Here is a 6,000-nt window from a genome sequence, read left to right on the forward strand (position 1 = left end):
TTCTTTGTATTTTTAAAAAACATTTATTTATTTGAAAAGATTACAGATCATGAAGGAGACAGATATTCCACCTGCTGGTTCACTCCCTTAAAATGGTCACAATGGCCAGGGCAGGGCCAGGTCTAAGCAAGGAGCTTGGAACATCATCCGAGTTTCCCATGTGGGTTAAGGGACCCAAGTGCTTGGGTCATCCCTTGCTACTTTATCAGGCACACTAGCAGGAAGCTGGATTGAAAGTGGAGCTTACAGCCCTGTGGTGTAGCAGGTAAAGCTGCTGCCTGCAATGCCAGCATTCCATATGGGCTCTTGTTCGAATCCCAGCTGCTCCACTTCTGATCCAGCTCTCTGCTATGGCCTGGGAAAGCAGTAGATCGCCCAAATGCTTGGGCCCCTGCACCCACGTGGGAGACCCGGAAGAAGCTCCTGGCTCCTGACTTCGGATCAGTGCAGCTCCAGCCATTGCAGCCAACTGGGGAGTGAACCAGAGGATGGAAGAACTATCTCTGCTTTTCCTTCTCTCTCTGTGTAACTTTGACTTTCAAATAAATAAATACATCTTTAAAAAATACAGTGGAGCTGCTGGTACTCAAAGCAGTGCCCATATGGGATGTTTGCACTGCACATAGCAGCTTAACTCACTAAACCACAGTGCTGGGCCCAGAAAGATTTATTCAAAGGGCTCAGTAATGTACATACACAGAAATGTAAATATAAATTAAAAACTAAGGCAAAAGTTGATAATTGTTGATTTTAGAAGGTAATTTTAAATTTATCAATTCTATTATTCAAAAATTTTCATAGTGCATTATCAATTAGACTAGGAAATATATATAGATATTGACATATACACCAATATGCATAGATGTACACATACACATGCATATTTGAGTGCACTTGAAAAAATCTGTATAAATGGCAATAAAGGATGTTAATTTTGGCACAGAAACAATTTGAAATAAATTTATAGCTTTTTCACAATACATATTTTCTATGAATGTTTGAAGGCTCCTCATAATGCATTTTTTTCAAAAACTCTTTTCACCTTTACAAGCATCTTTCAAATAAATTTTTACTTGAAATTTTTAGCATATATATATATATATACATAGTATAAATACTTTATGCCATATGCCACTCTACCTACTGGGGAATATTTTGACCCACAAAGACAGATTTATATTTCCTGTCCTATAGGGTAGTCATTGAGAAGCAGTGTCAAAGGCCCTAAAACAAGTTACAAATATTAAATAATGTTATTAAAATTATACATTTTAAGAGGAAAATTCAGTATGTTTTGGTAAGTTTATAGAGTTTTGCATCTATTATTACAGTCCAATTTCCAAATATTTCCATCACTCTGGAAAAATCCCTTATACCCAGGTATAACTAATCTGTTCCCACCCATACCCTTAGGCAGTATTAATCTATTTTAAATCTATAGCTTTTCATTTTCTGCAAATTTCAAAGAAAGGGAATTATATACTGTGTGGGCTTTTGTGCCTGACTTCTTACAGTATTTTTTGAGGCCCATCTATGTTGTAGCATACCTTAATACTTCACTTCTTTCTGTGGTTGAATAATATGCCACATTTTGTTTATCCACTTATCAGCTGATGAACACTTGGACTATCTTAACTTTGAGGTTATTGTGAAAATTACTGCTATTAATATTAATGTGTATGTCTTTATATGGATGCATTTTCATTTTCCTACGGTAGGTAAATAGGAACAGATTTGATCTGTGTGATGTTCAAATTTGCTTTTGATCACCAAACGGACTCATGAACAAAGTGTCCATGGTGTCAGGATGAATGTTGTGCATGGGCTCAGCCATGGGCACTTATACTTACCAGGGCTGATCTGACTACTGCCATTGCTCAGTGTCCAGTCTGAGAAAAGCAGATATCAACACTGTGTCCCCAGTATGGCAGCATTCCCTAGTGTGATCAAACAGCTCCCTGATGGCAGGTGGATTACATTGGGCCACTTTCATCCTGGAAAAGTTGAGTGTTTTCTTCTTACTAAAATAGATCCTTACTCTAGATGTAAATTTGCCTTCTCAACATATAATTATTCCACCACAATTAACATTGGTGGACTTATCAAAATGCCTTATCTATCCTAATAGCATATCACTGAACACTGTTTCTACTTCGTAGCAAAAAAAAAAAAAAAAGTGTTACAATGATCCCACACACACCATAATTCGCTGGTTTGTATGCTACTTTTTTTTTTTTTGACAGGTAGAGTCTCACTGTCTAGTGAGAGAGAAAGAGACAGAGAAAGGTCTTCCTTCCATTGGTTCATCCCCCAAATGGCCAATACGGCCGGCGCTGTACCGATCCAAAGCCAGAAGCCTCCCCCAGGTCTCCCATGCAGGTGCAGGGGCCCAAGCACTTGGGCCATCCTCCACTGCCCTCCTGGGCCACAGCAGAGAGCTGGACTGGAAGAGGGGCAACCAGGACCAAACCCGGTGCCCATATGGAATGCCAGCTCTTGTATACCTGTTTTATAATAATGTACCCCCTCATTATTTTGTGATCAATCATGAATCTCATACTCTATAACATTAATACATTTACCCTTGGTTTCAAAAAATGTTTACATATGAAGCAAATATATTAAAATGCTTTTTTATTAAAAAATACAGTTCTTTGTTCCAAATTATTCCAAAGCAGTTACTTTGATAAGAAGGTGGAATGGTCTTTTGAAGACTCAGTTAAAACAGTAACCATGCTGCAACATTTTGCATGGCTGAGACCAGGTTGTTCATAAGGCTATGCATGCACTGAGTCAACATCCAATATATGGTGCTCTTTCTCTGATAGCCAGAATTGAGGAGTCCAAACATCAAGTAATGGAATCAGAGCATGAACAATTAGGTGCACCATATATTGTAAATCCTAGTGACCCACATCAAAATTTTTCTTTTCTGTTCCCAACACATTATTATTTGCTGGCCTACAGGTCTTAGTTCCAAAGAGAGGAATGTTTTCACCACTAGACACAGCAATAACACCATTGAACTGGAAGTTACGACTGCTGCCTCACTACTTTCGGCTCCTCCTGCCTCCAAATCATCAGGAAAAGAAAATTTACAGTGATGACTGAAGTGATTAATCCTTCCACCCAAGCAGAAAAGGAACCACTACTCAACAATATAGGTAAGGAAGAATGTATCAAGAAGACAGAAGATCCCTGGGTGCCTTCAGTATTACCATGAATAAGATCAGTGGGAAATTACAACAACCCAATCCAGGGCCAACTACTATTGGCCCAGACCCCTCAGGAATAAAGGTTGGAATAACTTCATCATGTCCATCTGAGGCACTAGCTGAAAGAAAAGGGGATACAGAATATGCAATGGAAGAAGATATTTATAAATACTGTATATGACCATGTGCCCATCATAGAAACAAAGGCTGTAATTATCATGATTTTCCCTCTAATGGCTCATCAGGTACTGTCTGGGTAGGGGCCAATTTACAGGGAGACTGCATGAGAAAATGAGGTCCCCCTGACAAGTGCCATTAGAGAAATGCAAAGCAGGAGCATTCAAAAGTGTGTAACTTGAAGAAATGGAATTAACTGGGGGACAACATAGCATATACTTGTGTTAAATAGTTAAAAATGGTTTTATTTCTAAAAATGTGGCTTAACTGCACCCAGGTCACCTGAGGGGTCCCAATCTGCTTGAAGACATTTAAAACCGGGGCGAGGGACGAGTTGAATCAAGACTCCCTTATGTTTGCACAACAATTTAGGGGCTGAAGCTAGTTATTACTGCTATGAGCAGTAATGGAACTATTTCCTTGATTTCTAGATTTCAAGCTAGATAAATACCCCAGCTTCAGCCTGATAGATGGTGAGATTTCAAAACTTGCCACCACATATATTGATACCTGCAATGCATCTTGTAATGTAGAAATAATGTAGATTTTCCTCCTTTGTATGAACAATAATCTTGCATGCGTATTTCAAAGTACGTTTCAAAACATGCGTCATAAATATAATTTTCAATCAATGAAAATTCGCTACAAGGCAGAATAGAGTAGTATCTAAGAACAAGGCCATTGGAATCATGCTTAATTAGTCTGATTTCTGTATTTTCTGCTTTTTAGCTCTGTGACCTTGGAAAGTTACCTTTCTGTGCTCTGCCACATTTCTTTCATTTGTCAAGTTAGGAAAATAAAAATGAATGTAAAACACAGAACACAGATCAAATGCTAGGTAAATAATAGTTACCACAATTATTTATCTCATTTCTCCTTTTTTGTTTTCTTCTTTCTCTTTATCAAAGGAGAAATATATGGATTTGTAGATTAAACTTTCCAAGAGAATTTAATGGCCTGTTCTCAATTCTAAAATGGCTAATTTTCTCCCTTCTAAAACTGATTACATATACAACACAAAACATTTCACAAAAAGAAAACAGTTTTTTTTCTCAAAGATCAAGAATCACCAATTTCTACATTAAATTGCCATGCCTTTGTTTTTTATCACTTCACAACAGAAGATATTCTTCCACATACTCCGTCACTGAAATGAGAATGGAAGAGAACAGAACAGAAAATAATCAATTAGTTTCTCCCAGGCCCCAATCCCTTAATTCAATGCCAAAGTCAAAACAAATCAAAGAACAGTATGGATGATTATTCCCTCAGACATGACATTTAAAAAAGAAACAAAATAAATCCTTAAATAAACCCTTGAATTGATGAACTGTTTTGACATCAGATAAACAATTTAGAGCTAAGTGACTGTAAGTTAAACTTTTTAACATGTAAACATTGATAGGCTTTCTTTGCTACATCTGGTCATAGAGTGTTTACAATGAAAGGTAAACAAAGCATACATCACCCGAAAATAGCTACTTTTAATATTCTTCATTAAATAATAATTGTCCGTAATCTATAGTTTAAATTTATTGATACAGGATCATTTTATATTGATTTACAGTTGTACAATATAGTGTGGGGTACAAATATCCACCATAAATCTTCAAACCAGATTTTAAAACTTTTCTTCCTTTAGGTATATATGTTTGAAGTTTTGATGCAATTTCATTCAGTTTGAGAAGTAATTTCTCTCCAAACACTAAAGACAGAAAACACTTTGATTTCACTTAAATTTATATGTATTAGATTATTTATTCTTACTTTGATGCTGAAACCCTTTTAGAACAAAATTCTTGGGAGTGGACAAAAATTAGTTTTAAAGTATAATTTTATACCCTGAAAATTGCTTTGAAGACCATGGGCGTACCAACAAAAATCTCAGCAAGATTTCACCATACTTAGATAAGTTTATTTTACTGTGTTTCAATGACTTCTTAGGTAATTCACTTTTGCAAGTTGAAAATTAAAGCTAAAGAAAATAGTACAATGATGAGTTCACATACTAGCACAACAATGGAAGAGAGAAGATGGGGACTATAAATATTTTTGGCAAATTGAACACTTTGCACAGTCTTTATGACCTCATCAGAAAAAATGAGAATGGAATGCAAAATTTTTAGTATGAATATAAGTAAACATACTTTTTTTAACTTTTATTTAGTAAATATGAATTTCCAAAGTACAGTTTATGGATTACAATTGCTTCCCCCCATAAATTCCCTCCCACTCCCACCCCTCCCATCTCTTGCTCCCTCTCCCCTTCCATTCACATCAAGATTCATTTTCAATTATCTTTATATAAGGAGATCGATTTTGTATACTTTATAACTGAAAGAAACATGGTATAGATTTTCTGTATTTATTCCATCATTTTGAATTTAGAACTCAGTAGTTGGTACATGAACATGCATGTAAATATGCTGATCACATTGATAGGGAAAAAACTGAAGCTAGAAGCAGGCATACTGAAAAACCTGTAGTGTTATCTGACAGAAAAGTAACAGACAATGGTATGATTTGAGTTGTCTGTTCTAATTAAGAAACACAACTATTTGGAGTTATTCCACTAAGGGCAAATGGTTCTACCCATACCGCTAACATC

This window comes from Oryctolagus cuniculus, chromosome X (genome assembly GCF_964237555.1).
Source record: "Oryctolagus cuniculus chromosome X, mOryCun1.1, whole genome shotgun sequence".
NCBI classification, from domain to species: Eukaryota; Metazoa; Chordata; class Mammalia; order Lagomorpha; family Leporidae; genus Oryctolagus; species Oryctolagus cuniculus.